Raw genomic sequence first — 18693 nt, forward strand, 5'->3', positions numbered from 1 at the left:
TTTTCTTGTGTTGTTATAGAATGTTGAAATCTTCCATTTTTTTTAATCCTGCTACTGTCACACACATAATGACAGCCAACATTTTGTTTATCCAGTGAAAAAATTACTTACCATTACTCTGCCTTGCGGTCTGTTGGTCTGTATTGATTTTTTACCAAGGGAACTGTATAGAGTTTGTAAATCTCCAATGATTAATTTAAAATTACTTTTTACAATCTAAAAATATAATGTTAACTGTATACTAAATTGTCCCTGTTCTGCGTATGGGCTAAGCAGGGACGAACGGTGACTTATTATTTTTTATTGGATATACCGATTCTGAATGTCTCACTTATTTATAAATCCGCCCAGGGCAATGTTTAAGCTCATTGTGGCCAAATTTTGACAAGGTTGAAATGAATCCAATGAAATTTAATTTGTAGCATTGCCAGTTTACAAAGACCATGCCCATTTTCTTTACCAGGAGTTTTGCCGATGATTTCAGCCTCTTTAAATCTGGTGTTATTGTTATGGATACATTTTCAAGATTTTAACACATCTCCAAATCTCACACTAACTATATTTCTTCAACATGTAAAGGAAAACATTAATTCAATAACATTGTGAGAAGCCCTTCAAAACCTGGAAAAACTGCACATTTCTGTGTATGTAGAAAAAACAGCAAATTGCATTTAATGATCACATAGCTCCATCTGCTGGCAAAAAGATTGAAGACACTAAACTCAAATATTGCCAGTTCAAAGGTTTTAATAAATGTCGTTTTTTGTTTGCAGAAATAGATTTGTGTGGCTGCGGTGTTTCTTTACCATACCATTTTTAAAATCTTAAAGAGTAATTCCACTTTTGTTGAGAAAAAAACATTCCCCTCTGGGTGATCTATGTACAAGGATTTTAACCACTTCGGCTCCGGAAAGGTTTTACCCCCTTAATGACTAGACAATTTTTTGCGATTCGGCACTGCATTACTTTAACAATTGCGTGGCCGTGCGACGCTGTACCCAAATACAATTGATGTCCTTTTTTTTTATCACAAATAGAGCTTTCTTTTGGTGGTATTTGATCACTTGTGCAGTTTTTAGATTTTGCGCTATAAACAAAAAAAGAGCGAAAAAAACCCACAATATTTTTTATTTTCTGCTATAAAACATTCCCAATAAAAAAATTTAAAAAAATCAATTTTTTAACAGCTTAGCCCAATTTGTATATCCCAAAAAGCGTATATTAATTGGTTTGTGCAAAAGTTATAGCGTTTACAAAATATGGGATAGATTTCTGGACTTTTTATTTTTTGTTTTTATTAGTAATGGCGGCGATCAGCGATTTTTAGCAGGACTGCAACATTGCAGAGGACAAATCTGACACTTAAGCCCCGTACACACGTACCGATCGTCGGCCGAACGATCGGCCGTCTTTTGTCCGAGGGCTGTCTTGTCTGTTGAAAAGTTCAAAAGACTGCACACGAATTTTGTCGGCCAACAACAGCCGACTGCAGAAGTGATGTCATGTGATGGTTAACTTTCCTTGTCTTTTTTATTTTCTGAGCATGCCCAGTCTTGCAAATCTGCTGTCTGTCGGCCGAAATCTGTACTGACTGGCGAACAATCGGCCGTTCTGGTGTTGGCCAACAAAGATTTTAATGCTTGCACGACAGATTCTGTTCGGCCGAAAATGTGCTGTCGGCTGTCGGAAGCATCATACTAACAAGCCTACAATCGGCCGATCGGTCGTCGGCCGAATCTTTACGGCCGACAATCGGTACGTGTGTACGGACCTTAAGGGCCTAATTCAGTATACGTTTGGAGTAGAGCTGCTCACTTCTCCAGAAATAACTCCAGCCTAAACTCATTGCATCCTAATTAGGTAAGTGGCTGGAGTTAAACCTTCAACTAGGTGCTTTAGTGAATTCGAAGTTGGAGTTAACTTAAGCCCCGTACACGCGTACCGATCGTCGGCCGACAGATCGGCCGACAAATGTTCACGGCTGGCGTGTTTGTTGTTTGTCTGTTGAAAAGTGCTCAAAACTTGCCAAGGACATTTGTCTGCCGACAGAAAATGACGTCACTACGTTCCACGCACGTTCACCGCTACAAAAGAGGAAGTGAGTGTTTGGCCGTGACCCTTCTGGGCATCTCGCGCTGATTTCGGTAGCATTTGTTTGGTTGACGACATTTCGCTATTTTCCGAGACATCGTTCGAGAATTTATTATGGCGACCGTGAATTCGACCGTTGCTGTTGTTAGTGTTGGAGTTTTGGCTCTGAGACGACGTACGAGCAATAGGAAGAAGAAGCGGACCTCCTGGACGAAAAATTGGTTGCTTAACCGTGATCAATTTTCTCATATGTCCTTGCTGAGGGAGCTCCAGGAAAATAATCCTGATGACTTCAGGAATTATTTGAGGGTGACGGATCCCATCTTTTACCGTCTTCTTGCCCTGGTGTCCCCCTACATTCTGAAGCAGGATACTTGTATGCGGCTTGCAATTACTCCTGAGCAAAGGTTAATTGCGACTTTGAGGTATCTTGCAACAGGGAGAAGCCTGCAGGATCTGAAGTTCACCACAGGCATCTCCCCCCAAGCACTTGGAGTCATCATCCCTGAGACCTGCTCTGCCATCATCAAGGTCTTGCAGAAGGACTATATCAAGGTATGTTTTATTTTTTACATTACATGTATTAGTCGTTTCACCCGAATTATGATGTTTTTGGATGTACAGCAATTGACACAGGCCATTATTTGTAAACTACCCTCTGTCCGCATGCACATAGTAGTAAAGATGTAGATTATCTTAACCATTTATAAAATTACCCACTAACCATCCCACCATTCTCTCCTATGTGTCCCTAAACGCATTTCCTGTTAACAGTATTTTGAATTGGGGTCATTTTATTACTTTCCCTCAAACAATTATTCCTTGTCCAATGTTTTATTACCTAGTTTATGATTTATCTTAAATACATCAGTCCATCCATTCCCACCTATGATTGTGTATGTTTATGTAATGATGTTAAAACCTTCACTGACCACAAGCCCTTATTGATGTATAAATGCCCAGTTTTACTTACCCATCCCCCCACCCACATGCTAAATCTCAAAGTCAGCATATACCAAAGCTCAAGCTCAGAGGTCTTCAAACTATGGCCCTCCAGTTGTTCAGGAACTACAATTTCCATCATGCCTAGTCATGTCTGTGAATGTCATAGAATTACAAGGCCTCATGGGATGTGTAGTTCTGCAACAGCTGGAGGGCCGTAGTTTGTAAATTTCAGCTCTAGCTGGTGAGTATAATGGGCCATACACACTATAAGATTGTCAGAACAATTTTTCCTTCCGATTTACCAAAACCAAATAATATGAGGTCAAACAAACACTTTCAAATCCTATGCAATCTGGCAGGCACTTGCACTACATAGAAAAGGTAAATCTGCACGAAAAAGTCTTCAGAGAATCTTATTATAGTGTGTATGGCCCTTTACAATATAAAAACAATAGGAGGTTGAAAAGAAATGTATGTAGATGTTACATCCCCAAATCCAAACGTTTGCCTTCCTGTTGTTTATATTTTTTAAAAGTTGCATAAGCATTTAACAGACAACTGTGTGTAATTAATAATGTGATGTGCTCAAGCATTATTTTTTTTTTTTCCCCCACAGTTCCCTTCAAACGCAGAGCAATGGCTGGAGATTGCTGCTCAATTTCTGGAGAAGTGGAATTTTCCCAATTGTGGGGGTGCTATTGATGGGAAGCACGTCCGCATTGTCCCCCCTCCGAATTCCGGCACATTTTATTATAATTATAAAGGATTTTTTAGTATAGTCATGCTAGCCATAGTTAATGCAAACTATATTTATTTTATTTATTTGGATATTGGCAAAAATGGCCACAATTCGGATGGGGGAGTTATTGAGCAGACGGAGTTCGCTCATCGTCTGCATAACGGCACTCTGAACCTGCCATCCAGGGAGCAAACTGTTGAGGGTATGAGCTTTGTTTTTATCGCAGATGATGCTTTTGCGCTTGGGGAGCATCTCATGAAGCCCTACCCTCAGAGGAACCTCACCCCCGACCAAAGGATTTACAACTATCGGTTGTCCAGAGCTCGCAGAGTTGTGGAGAATGCCTTCGGGATAATGGCCAACCGGTTCCGGATATTCCTGACGTCCATACACCTGGCACTGTACAAAGTGGATAATGTGGTCTTGTGTTGCTGCATTTTGCACAACTTCCTACGCAGGAATGTACACAATTATGTATTGCAGCAACTGGATACTGACCCTGCTATGCCAGGTACAAGTGGAGAGGCCCAACCTCCTGACCAAGTGGAGTCCATGACGTCAATGCAAGTTGGACGGTCAGGATTGGCATCACACAGGGCCCGTCAGATCCGCCAGGAATATCTGGACTATTTTGTGGGGAGAGGAGCTGTGTCCTGGCAGCAATCACTGTCACACAACCAATAAACTTCATAAATAATTTCCAAACAAGATAAATGTCATAGATCTAAGATTTTTGAACACATTAAACAAAAATTGCAATGATTCTGTATTGTGGATTCTAATCATTTGGGCACATATGCCAAACATAATTTTTTGGGTTAATCATGTGTTATATATGTGTGACTTTGGAAGGGTTAATACATTCATCAGTGTGTTTCTTTACTGTAGTCTCTCACCAGCTGATCCAAAGTGATGATGGCCATGTGTTATTTTTGAGCCAGTGGTGTAAATACAAGGGCCTTCTGCACCCCACAAAATTTCCACAAACCCTGTCACATTGAGAACTAGGTCACACCCAAGGTTCATCTAATGTCACCTTACATTGGTGGTCATTGTCCAGAAGTTGCCCATACTATATATTTCATATAATACATTAGGGTATTAACAACGTACCTACACCTGTTATGTTGTGTTCATTTATGACATCCTTCTCACTGCCCACCAGTGTTAGGCTATGTCAGTGTTATGTGAAACTTGATCATTGTTCATCTCAAAGTGTTATATATATAGTTAATGGAAAGTGAACTAGAGCAACGAACAAGCAATACACTATAGATTCCACTGATCTCCCTACACTGATTGCTACTGGCAATATCAATGCCATATTGAATCCTAGGACTGCTAGTACCTTGAGTGTTGAGTCACACTTATGCGATGCGGGAAGTCTGCGACTTTGCATCCTTCCTGCATCGCATAAGAGTGACCCACCACTAACTTTTTCCACAGGATTGTATTACACAAGTGTGAAGCACTGTGCTATCCAATCCTGATACATCAGAAATAAAGGGTCATGTGCGACTTGTGTGCGTGTTCAGTGCGAATGTAGCCATACAAAGTGTATGTCTCAATTCGCACTGCACTCGCACAAAAGTCGCACATGATGCATTTATTCAGCTGCATCAGGATAGGATCGCACAGTCGTTCCCACTTTTATGATCCGATCCTGTATGAAATGTCAGATCGCACTGTGATATGCGTTAAAACTGTTGTGATCTTTAACATTTCATTGACACCTCCAGCAACTCGCATATGGCAGTGTCCAAAATGCTTTCATTAACATGTAAATATGTGAATAGGACAGCCATCATACATTTAGTGCTTCTTTACACAGCTTTAGACCTGGTCCCCCCAACGAAAGTCAAATAAAGAATTGAACACACATTGTTGAATGTAAAATTTTTTTTGTAAGAAACATTCACAGGGTTAGGGTTAGGGTTAGAGTGTTTTCAAGTGTTTTTCCCAAACTTGGGTACACTCTTAACAACTGAGTGTCATCAAGATATCATAAAATATTACAAAACATTTGTAATAAAAGGAACCAATAAAAACATTAAAAACGTTGTTAAAATTTTTTACAATTTGGCAATCATGTCCACAAAATCGCGCATTTTGGATTGCAATGCCGTTGCTGTTTCCTTTATTTGCTCGAGGTCTGAGCAACATTGGAGAGCCTCACGGGTTAATTTTGCTAAAGTGCAACTAGGTAAATCATGATCTGTAAAAAAATATACAACTGAGTCAATGTGAATCACCTACATGAGGTTATAATAGAGAAACATTTGGTGTCCAGGTTATATTAAATTACTCTCGAGTTAATACCTACCCTGTTCTTATGCTCTTTTGCCCTAGGCTCTTCTTCTTCTTCCTCCTGTCCCCCTCTGATCCTGTTGCTGATGATTGTGCCGGTCTCCTGAGCTTACTATATTTTCATTAGGGGTGTGAACGCATGATGACGTCATTGTGAGGGCATGGTCGTAATGTATATATATTAAGCTGCAGAGACCAGAGACGGGCAGAATGCACGGCAACAGCATCAGATGAGGACAGGAGGAAGAAGAAGAGCCTAGGGCAAAAGAGCAGACAACATAAGAGCAGAAGATTGGACAGCAGAAGAGTGGAGAGGAGAAGATCCAAAGAGCAGAGTGGAGAAGACCGGATGAAGATATTTAAGAACATTTCATAAACGTCTCCTGTCGTTATTCACATACACTTCCATTTATGTGGTTAATGTGTAGGGGTACTATGTACCCCATACCCATTCACATAGTGATTGGGGTCTGGGATCTGGGGGCCACCCTTTGTTAAAGGTTGCTTCCAAAGTCCTAGGAACCCCCTGGCCGCATGACCCCCCAAAACCACCAGACAGGGTTGTGGGGATGAGGCCCTTGTCCTCCTCTACATGGGAGCAAGGTGCTTTTGGGTGTGCGGTGCAGTGCCCCCCTGGCCCAAAGCAACAAAACCCCCCCATGTTGAGGGCATGTGTCCTGCTGTGGTCCAGGGGGTGTTTGGTCCGCTTGCTCATTCTCTTTCCTGGCCTGACAAGCTGCATGCTTGGATAAGGGTCTGGTATGGGTTTTGGGGGTAACCCATGCTGTCTTTTTGTTGTGGGCCTACCCTCAAACTCAATACCACACACAAAAGGCCTGGTTGTGAACTTGGGGGGGACACCCACGGTGGGTTATTCAATTTTTCTGTGTAGTTCCCCCTCAAAAATCTTCACAGCGCAAGTGGCCCCGCAAGTCAGAGCATCCTGATCCGACTTCCATTCAAATAAAGAGGCTCCCATAGGTAACTAGTGTTGACAATTGGAGGCTAAAAATAACACTGATAAAAATCATTATGAAAAAACCTACGTGGGCACACAATTGGCTCTCTGACACTTGGTCCTGGATCCTCCACATTTTCTGATGTGGCTTCCACGCTGCTTGGCAAGTTGCCAGGAGATGTTGGTTCTGACCTGGCTGGGGATGCCACATCCTCGCATGACGCAACATCTGCAATGTCAATTTGTAAGGGAATACAAGAATATAAGTTTAAACAATCATTGCAAATACACATATTTCGATGATCCCACTACCCAAAAATCTGTGCCTACCAACCTTCTTGTTGCTCTGGTGTCTGGTCACTTGTAGGCTCCACCAGAATAACTTCAGGAATAATGTCTTCATCTACATAATACAAAAAAGTTGCCATATCATAAAACTCACAAGAGGTACATTTGTTAGGACATGGTGCCCTGCTTGATAGCTCTTTTAGTAACAAATATGAAGACATGTACATGGTTATCTACGAAAAATATGGTATATTAATGTTTGGCAGTGCATAGGAACCAATTACCTTTTGTAGAATCTGTGCCACCATCTGGGCCCATGTCCTCATCTTCTTCCTCCACTGCAGATGGAGCTGCCAAACCTCTTCTCCTCCTTTCCCATTGTTTGGCACGGAGTTTTCTTTTTTCTCCTATTTAAAGGTTTGAATAATAATCTGTGATTAATAGGAATGTTTGCAGAGAAGATTCGTGCAGGAAAGAACGTTCGTTGCAACACAATACATATATTTTTAACTATGGCTTCCTGACTTTTAATGTCATATACTAAAAAATCAACAATAGATCGATCTAATCACGACATGACAACTAAAATGAGTAATATAACTTTTTACATAGACATTATAATCTAGACATGTTAATACAACATAAACAAAATTATAAAAAACATATTGCATGTTTAAAAAAAAAAAAAAAAAAACTTACTTTTTTTCAGAATCCGATGGATTTGGCCCAGCTGATCCTGCTCACGGTGTTTCAGGTCGGACCATCGTTTCCTAATTTGATCTTTCGATCGCTCCACACCAAATTTTTTTTTCTAACAGGCCACCACCTTATCCATGATGCCATCTTTCCTGGCATTGGGCCTATCGTAATTTGCCAACTTCCCATCATAATCCATTTTTTCTAAAATGGAGACCATCTCCACCATTTCCCCCTTGGTCATGGGTGTAGCCCTTGATTTTCTGGTGGCCCAATCACTTCTGCCCACACTAATTGAGCTCTCAGATCGTTGAGACATGGTTCTTGCCAACGATTATTCCACTTCCTCAGGTGTGTGAGTGTCGCATGTAGGCCTGATCTTCGGCACGTACACACCCCTGCACAAGTGGAGGAGGAGTTGAATGCGCTGTATTTAAAGGACGCCAGATCTTTCGGCCGACGATTCGCTAGCGGACATATCGATGGTTGGAGCACGATCGAACGGCGAATCACGACTCTTCCCCACAAACAAAGGTACGACTATTTGATTAGAAAGTGTGTGTTTTGGGCCCTATACAGCTTTTCTTAAGAATATCTTTATTATGTCCCAAAATACATGCTATTTTAATATGTTTTGTGTTGTGTTGTGTCTTGCAGGCATATACTGTCCTGCAAAATGGTGGACAATTTCACCAGCAATAATTTCCTCATCAGCTTCATTGATGAATTCAGGCAACTGCCCTGTTTGTGGAAAGTAAAGTCTGCTGAATACAAAAACAAGCACCTAAAAAAAACAGGCCATTGAACATTTAGTGGCCTTCTACAAGCCCGCCTGTCCTGCGGCAAATGCCGAGTATATCCGCAAAAAAATTAATAGCATTCACAGTGCCTACAGGCGAGAGGTTAAAAAAATTGAGGAGGCCACAAGGTCAGGAGCAGCTGCCGAAGAGATACCTGTACCACGGCTGTGGTATTTTGACAACCTCAGGTTCCTGGCAGACACATTGGAATCGAGGCCATCAATTTCCACGCTGCCTTCGACTTCGGCAGAGGGCTCAGTGTCTGTTGATCCCAGCCAGGATGAAGATATCCTAGAGGGCAATTTGACTCAGGTATGGCATTTCACAATATATTGTCTGCTAAAAATGTAATCATGTAACAAAATTATAAGCTAAACCATAATTGACCCTTTATGTAAACTGGCATAGCAAGGGGTTGGCATGACAGGCAACCGCCAGGGGCGCAGGCCAAGGGGGGTGGGTCGCAAAAACATTGGCATTGTTTTAGTGATTTTTTTAACAATCCACTCAGCCTGCACACCCCAGAACCCCCAGTTTGCAGGCGGATTCATGCAGGTGTAAAACATTGAGAGCAGCTGAGCCAAAAGACCAGGAGACTGAGACTGCCTCTCACTGCATCCCCAGCACACCTCCGGTCTTACAAACACTGCTGCATCCCCAACACACCTCCGGTCTTACAAACACTGCTGCATCCCCAGCACACCTCCGGTCTTACAAACACTGCTGAATCCCCAGCACACCTCCAGTCCTAACAAACACTGCTGGAGCCTCAGCATTCCTCTGGCTCAACCTTTTTTAAAACAAAACTAACAAACTAACAGCTCCTGCAAATGATACATCCATCCTTGCTTCCATGTCTCTGATCTCTCACTCTGGGTCAGCAAGGCAGGTGGCTTCCTTATTCCTGTTTCCCTGCACCGCTTCACCCTCAATGCCCTTCATCAAGCCCTCTGCAAGTTCAGGCCCCTCTCTCTCTGCAACCCCCCTCCTCTCTCTCTCACACCCCCTCTTTCTCTCTATCTCTCACCCCTCTCTTTCTTGTTTTTCACACCTGAGACAATGATTGCCCACTAGAGAGCTCTACACTGGGCAAACAAGGGACAAATGAGAAACATTTAATGCCCTTTTAGATTTTTTGGGGGGGTTACATTTTTACATTGATCTTGGGGGGGGGGGGGGTTGTTGCCAAATACAGCTCCTCAACCAGGGCACTGGAGACCCTAGATACACCACTGTATGTAAAGTTTGCTATTTGTTCACAATAATATAACAAACATGCATTTTTATATACACTATAACATTCTAATCAATTGTTCATTTCATCAACAGGGAAGTATCACTGAGGAGGAGCCAGGTTGCAGCCAGGAGCCTGGGGAGCCTGGGGAGCCCTTGGAACTATTTCCAGCACCACCTCCTCCTGCCAAATGGAGGCAAAAGAGGAAGCACGTGGATGATATCACAGATGAATTCATACATGAGGCCACCATAGCCATACATAGGAAACCGGAGGCAAATGAGTCCTTCGGGAATATGACGGGCAAAATTTTAGGGCAGGTGGACCTCATGCAGTGTCACTATGCCCGAAAAATTATTCTGGATGTGCTGCAAAAGGCGGAAAAGGGCTTCCTTACAGAGCACAGCTACGCATGCGAGGAGCACCCATGCCCTCCACCTCCACAACAACCACCACCTCGCCAAATGCCACATGGCCAGTGGCAATATGGCCAGCATGATACCAACATGCCCTCATGGCAGCCTGATTATAGTTATCAGCAGTTATAATTTTTGTAACCCCCTATTATTTATTTTATCCCTGTTTGTCATTTTCTAATTTAATTTAGTCCAAATTGACCTTTTTTATGTTTATTTTTTAAATACGGAGAGTATTAATATTTTCATTTGTTTTTTCTGAGATCCAAAAATAAAGAAAATTGGAAATAAAAAATGGATTATCTTAATTTGTTAACATGTTTAATATTGTGCATAACCAGAAAAATATGTTTTATACATTAATTTATAAAAGAATAAAGGGTCATATCAATAGTTAGATCTTTGCTGTGAAAATACAAAAATAATGGTGAAGAGTTAAAATTAGTTAATTATAAAATTTGATAGAACAGATAGAATAGACAAACATTATCTTCATCATAACAGAACACATGCCTTTTTATTAGAAAAGTATGGCATTATGAGCAGCATCTTCCTTCTTCTCACATTTATCAAGATGAGCATGTGCTCCGCATTTCACATATTTTTTGGACTGCCGCGAGCCGAAAGTTCTTTCTGGATAAAATGTTGAGTTTACTAGAGAAAATTCTTCCGGGACCTTATTTGGTTTGATCATGCGTGTTGGGATTTGTAGCTGTGTGTCGGCCGAATTCTGTACTGACTGGCAAACAATCGGCCATTCTGGTGTCGGCATACTAAAATTTTAATGCTTGCATGACAGATTCTTGTCGGCAGAATGTGCGCTGACGGCTGTCGGAGGCATCATACTAACAAGCCTACAATCGGCAGATCGGTCGTCGGCCGACGCTTTTCGGCCGATGATCGGTACGTGTGTACGGGCCTTTAGACTGAATTTGGGTTTGGAGTTAACTTAGGCTGAATTTGAGTTTGGAGTTAACCAAATTCCTGTTGTGTTTTTCATAAAAGGAAATTTGTCTATTCTGAATCACTATTACACAGCAATGTCATTATTTTAATTTTAAGGTATAGTTATGTATCTTATGTGTTTTAACCTTTAGATTTACTAATAGTACGCATCTGTCTAATTAGCAGTCTTCATTCTTTATTCATCTGAAACTTTCAGGCATATCTGATTATATTCAGCACTTTGGTGTAGTGGGCTAAGCTCATAGCCAAAGATTGCTAGGTCATGAGTTCAAGGCCCAACCATGATAACACCCTGTGTGCTCACAGTTGTGTGTCATTATTTTTTTTGGCCACATAGTAATACATTGGCTACATCACCTAAAATTGCATGTCAATGGCCATGTATATTCAAGAAACAGACATGCATATGTGCAGGGTGCAATTATGCATTTGCCAAGTTTCAGTATTTATTTACAGCTGTCTAAAATTTAAGGAGGTGATGGCACACTTGGGATTTGAACTCATGCTCTCAATGCTTATAGCCAGGAACACTAACCAATAAACCATTGAGCTGAGCATGATTACCCCTGGGATATTTATTCCCATGTTTCAATAGTTAATTACTTCCTTACAGGGCAGTTACACCCCTTCCTGCCCAGGCCAATTTTCAGCTTTTTATACTGTTGCATTTTGAATGACAAGTGCGCGGTCATGCAACCCTGTACCTAACACAAATGTATGACACTATTTTCATACAAAAATAGTGTTTCTTTTGGTGGTATTTGATCACTGCAAGGTTTTTTTTTTTATTGGCAAAAAGAAGACCTAAATGTTTGACCCCTAAAAAAATGTGTTTTTGTTTATGTAATACAATTTGGTAAATCAATATGTTTTTTGTTGCACTGACGAGCATTGATGAGGCTGTGCTGGAAGGCACTGATGAGACACTAATATGCAGCACTGATATGCAGCATTGATGGGCAATAATTGGCACTGGTGGGCAGCACTGATAGATGGTAATGATGGGCAGCACTGATGAGGAGGGCACTAACAGGTTCCCTGAGCACTGATTGGCATCCCTGGTGGCTCTAGTGGCATCCCCCAAGGGTCTGCACTGGTAATCAATGCTCTGATTACAAGCACAGACCCCCCCCCCCCCACACACACACACAAACACTTACTTTGCATATGAATGCCATTTCTTCACAGCTGAAAGTGGCCCTCACCATGATTAGCCAGTTGATTGTGACCACTTGCTGGAATGTGCGCAAGCCAATTCGGTGTCATGTCTGGTCCAGGGCGAACGCCAATGTGCCATTTGTAATTTATTGTAAAGAGATTTTGCTTTATTTTAAAAAATGGTGCACACAGACAACTAAAATGTATTGGAAATGTTTTACCTAGGCCAGTGATAGTAACCCTTAACTCCCCCCCAAGATGTTTTTGCCCTACATTTCCCATAATGCTTATGTACTCTGCAGTGTAGGTGAGCATCATGGGAAATGTTACAAAACACCTGTGTTGCCAAGGTTCATCATCACTGACCTAGGCCAACTAAAAAGGTGAGTGAGCGCTGTAGCAACCTTTTATTTAGTAATCATTTTTAGTGATTTTTTATTAAATGTTTTTGTTACATTCATCCACAGAGGCTGAATGGAAATTTTGTATTATTCCTTAATTTATATATATTTTTAGCTAAATATATACATACACACTTTAATTATTTCTAACAATTTAGCCCCCCCACACACACACTTCCCCCCCACACCCACACACACACACCTCCCCCCCCTCACAAACACCTCCCCCCCATACACACTTCGCTGGAGTAAAGGGAGAAACCCTACCCATGTTCATACTGTACTGCCATTGCACACACAAGAAATACAAGAAATGGATTACATTCAATAGACACAAAAGATATCTGAATTACATCCAGACAAATATGAAGAAAAGAAAACAAAAAAACAGGAGCTGTGTACAAAGTACAAATGAATAAGCTTTATTGAACATGTATAAAACATCAGTAATCACTTATGTGAAATGTGAAATGCCCCCCCCCCCCCAAAATAAAGTAATTTTTATTCAAATTACAGTGCAAAGATACAACATATGATGGATAGATAGAGCTTACAATATCCAACAGTCAAGCAAAATAAGTTGTAGACACCTTAGTATTAAGAATAAAACATACCCAACATACTTTTATGTTTATTGTTTGCATGAGCCTGCCTTTCTATTTAAATACCATCAAATCAGTAGAACATACAGCTACACAGAGGCATGAAAAAAAAAAAACAAAAAACAAAAAAAAAAAAAAAACACATGTATAGCTATAGTACATAAAGACACACTTTGCAAAAACTATACAAAACATTTTGAGCACGGAAAGTATTCATCCAACAAAATACACTTACTGCAATATGGGTCATAAGGCATGCCAGCAAACCCCCCTCTCGCCCCCAAAAGCAAATTCGGACATAAAGACATGTGGCCCTGCCACAGGCCAAATGATATGCTCTTATACATCCCATTATATAACCTTGGTTAAACTACACCCACCCAGTATAGGAAACGCCCAGCAAAGTAATTAATTGGGTCTATTGGTTCCTAAACCAAAATCACCAGTTCACTAATGAATGAGTGTTTGGCTGGCCATCCATGATCCAAATTTCTTACAAATCAACACACATAAGAAATGCTTTCAATAATCTCAGCATGAGCACAAAGTGGCTTTTTCATTTAGACTAAGGCTGGCCATACATGTTCCAATTTTATTACAATTTTCTGTCCAATTTTTCTTGAAATTTACCTTCAAGTATGTAGTACAAAGGCCTGCCTAATTAGATACAAGTGAATGTGTTGTTTAGCTTTGACCTCACATTATGTGGCTTGTGGTAGATCTACCAGAAAATTGTACAACAAATTTGAACATGTATGTCCAGCCTAATGGGCCATACACACTATAAGATTTTCTGAAGACTTTTTCCTTTAGATTTACCAAAACCAGATAATATGAGGTCAAACCTAAACACTTTCAATTTGTATGCAATCTGGCAGGCCCTTGCAATCAGGCTGGCCATACATGTTCCAATTTTCTTAAAATTTTCTGTCCAATTTTCTTGAAATTTACCTTCAAGTATGTAGTACAAAGGCCTGCCTAATTAGATACAAGTTAGATACACACTATAAGATTTTCTGAAGACTTTTTCCTTCAGATTTACCTTTTCTATGTAGTGCAAGGGCCTGCCAGATTGCATACAAATTGAAAGTGTTTAGGTTCGACCTCATATTATCTGGTTTTGGTAAATCTAAAGGAAAAATCTTCAGAAAATCTTATTGTGTGTATGGCCTATTAGTCTAAATGAAAAAGCCACTTTGTGCTCATGCTGAGATTATTGAAAGCATTTCTTATGTGTGTTGACTTGATGTAGTATTTTTTTTATATATATATATATATATATATCTATATATCTTTTTTTTTTTTGGGGGGTTGTTGAATTCTTAGTTCTGGGGTTCCACTGCATATGGTAAGACTGTGGACCTCGCGCTTATGGAGTGTAGGATATCAAAAAATAGGTGTGTACAATTAGCTGCCTGCTGCAAGAAAAGTGCTAGTGCTTTTTGTGAGTAGAGGTCAGTGATTGCAGCGCTGCTAATAAATATATAAATGAGGTGTTCTAAAAATCTATCTATGTTGCTTAAAATGAATCAGTAAATCAAGCAATCAATAAGGTGCTAATAGGTGCAAACTCTGTGTAAAATAGCAAAAAATCATATAAATTGTGCAAATCTACTCACAAAAAGCACTAGCACTTTTCTTGCAGCAGGCAGCTAATTGTACACACCTATTTTTTGATATCCTACACTCCATAAGCGCGAGGTCCACAGTCTTACCATTTTCAGTTTTTCACATTATTGCAAAACTCCTACCTCAGCAGCTATGGAACTTTTTGATTTCATAAGTAAAAGGAAAATTAACACGGAAGAAATATTCTCCAGCAATCCCACATCCTTTGACATCGGTCAAAGCTTCAAAACATTAAAACATACCCTAGATAAACAGGTAAGAGTGTGGTGGGATATCACCACACTCGAACAGTACATAAAAGAAGGAATGACACCTAGGAGACTACGATGGGATTTGGGTCCCAATGATGGTCTTGACAACAAAGAGTTGAATGACAACTGGTATACCTTCTTCAATACATGTGAGCAAAAATTGCTGGATTTAATACTAATTAGACGTAAAAGCAAACTAAAAATGTTGGAAAGCAAGATCTTAAACCTAAAAGAAGCATTACAGCCGCATGCTAATACAAATGACTATAAAGACAAAATGAAAAGTACACAAGAATTCATTTCTAAATTAGATAAAGACACCCAAAGGAAAAAAATTAAAAAATTCCAGAGAGACCTTAATGACTACAAAGCGGGGAACATCTATAAATGGCAGGAGTTATTAGAGGACGAGCAGATTCCCTCTAGAGACTCCTCACCAGAAAGAGATAACAATCTTTCACCTTACCCAACAGACACTCCAATAGCCAGCACGTCATATGCCAACCACACGCCACAACACCATACGGATTCATCACAGTACAATGTGGACACATACAATAGGTATGAAACTTTGAATCAATATACCCCATCACCCAGAGGGAGGAGACCCCCACCCCAGCACCATCAGGGGTACCAACATCAACCCCCATACCGAGGGGATTTTTGGAACAGAGGACAAGGGAGACCCCCATGGAGAGGCAACAGAGGGAGAGGGGCTTATTGGGGTCCACCAAGAGGCAACCCATACTACTGGAGACCCAGGGGTTACCAACAGGGTCCTCCGCCACACTACAACCCACCCCCATACACACCAAATACCGAAAGAAAAGAGGATGCAGAGGGGGGAAAAGGAAAAAGAAAGAGGGTCAACTAGGAGCAGGGATATATAATCTCAGCAAGGAAACCTTCAATGATGAGGAACTCCGTATTCTTGATTTGGGATTAAAATTTGCCCCCCCCCCCCCCAAAAAAAATATAAATAAATTCCAAGCATTTATTGATGTTCAAAAATTTGTGAGAACTTTGAACATAAAAAAGTTTTATGCCAATAAAAATGATACTAATGAAGTAACCGTAACATCACCAACGAGAGTCACACATAGCAAATTAAAAAACAAATCTACGTTCAACCCGAAACCTAGCAGCAACCAATGCTTAGATGTTTTTAAACTTTTAGTACAACAGGACATTGAAAAGATCTTGATTCACCCCGTCCCTGGCAGCAAGAAGTTGCAACAAAACATAGAGTCGTTGGAAAAAAAGAAAAACATCATAATCAGACCAGCGGACAAAGGGGGAGGTATCGTTATTTTAGATAAACAGGATTACATGGAAGAGTTGGATCGCATTGTACACGACAGTGAGACATATATCAAATTAAAGAGTAACCAATTGAATAAATTAAAAGCTAAATTAACCAAAAAAATCAAAAAAGCCTATAAAGATGACATCCTTAATAAAAAGGAAATGAAATATTTGGTACCTGATGCACCCAAAATGCCCATTATATACCAGGTACCAAAGATCCATAAAAGACTAACCAAACCTCCTGGACACCCTATTATTAACGGAATCGAATCCATATTCGCAAGAGTTGGAGAATATATAGACTATCACTTGCAGCCCCTTGCACAAAAAACAACATCTTACCTCAAAGATAGTAAAGACGTAATTAACTATATTGAAAGCTTGAGCACAACTGACAACACGATTTTAGCAAGTGTGGATGTGAATTCACTTTATACCAATATCAAGCAAAAAGACGCTCTGACAGCAGTAAAATGGGCTCTGCAAGAAGATAAATCCTTACCCCCAGCACAAATTGATTTTACCTTAGACATTTTAGAATTGGCAATGTGCAATAATTATTTTTGGCACAGTAAGCACTTTTTCAAACAAATTAAAGGCGTAGCGATGGGGGCTAAGTACGCACCCACAGTAGCCAACATTTTCATGAACAAGTGGGAAATGGAATATATTTTTAAACACCCCCATCCACAGCTACGAGGCTTCAAGCGCTATATAGACGATATTTTAATTATATGGGAAGGATCGCAAGAATCTCTTGCAGAGTATATCGAACGCATGAACGACAATAAGTACCAAATTTCTTTTACGGCCACTATAAATCAGGTAGAAATCAACTATTTAGATTTAACCATCTTCAAATCCGGGAACCAAATGTCCACAAAAACATTCTTCAAAAGCACCGATAGGAATAGCTATATTCCAATAAATAGTAACCACCACCCTAAATGGCTATCAGCGGTACCGAAAGGGCAATTGCTCAGGATTAAAAGAAATTGTAAGTCAGAGCAAGATTATCTTACACAGTCAGAGGTATTAATACAAAGATTCCAGGATAAAGGGTACAAACCATCAACTTTACAACAGATTCAACAAAAAGTTTTGAAACTTGACAGAAAGGAACTTTTAAAACCCAGTAAAAGAACGAACAAACCTTACCAAACGGCTTTTTGCACAGAGTTCAGCAAACAGTATAAACAATTAGAAAAAATTTTTTAAAACACACTGGCCCATTTTATTGAGAGATCCAACTTTTAGCAAGATTTTACCCAAAAAACCACAGTTCATTTACAGAAGACCCCCGATTTTAAAGGATAAACTGGCCAAAAACGTACCAGACCCCCCCAAAAAAATATCAAAAAGGGTATTATAGGTGCGGCAATTGTGTCATATGCCGCACATGCAAAATAAACAATAAGTCAAGAAAGGAAACACAATTCCAATCCACAGCCACGGGACAACAATTTAAAATAGATAAGTTTATTACATGCAGAACCACACATGTTACTTATCTACTGGAATGTGAGTGTGGTCTCCAGTACGTGGGACGTACGACAAAAGAACTCCGAATTAGATTGAGAGAACATATTAAAAATATCAAAAATGGGTTCCAAAAGCACAGTTTGTCCAATCACTTCCGTATCTGCCACAATAAGGATCCAAGTAAGTTGAAATTCTGTGGGATAGACACCATTGTAAAACATTGGAGGGGCACAAACATGACAAGAGCTATCTCACAGAACGAGACTTGGTGGATACATAAACTAGGAAGCATGGTACCAAAGGGTTTAAACGTAGAAATTTACATAAAATGTTTCATAAATGATTTTTAACTATATTTTTTATCTATGTAATTTAATCTTTTATCTTCAATCACATGTATTTTTAATCATATATATCTATCC

The sequence above is a fragment of the Pelophylax lessonae genome, assembly GCF_965119305.1.
Source record: "Pelophylax lessonae genome assembly, chromosome: 4".
Taxonomy (NCBI): domain Eukaryota; kingdom Metazoa; phylum Chordata; class Amphibia; order Anura; family Ranidae; genus Pelophylax; species Pelophylax lessonae.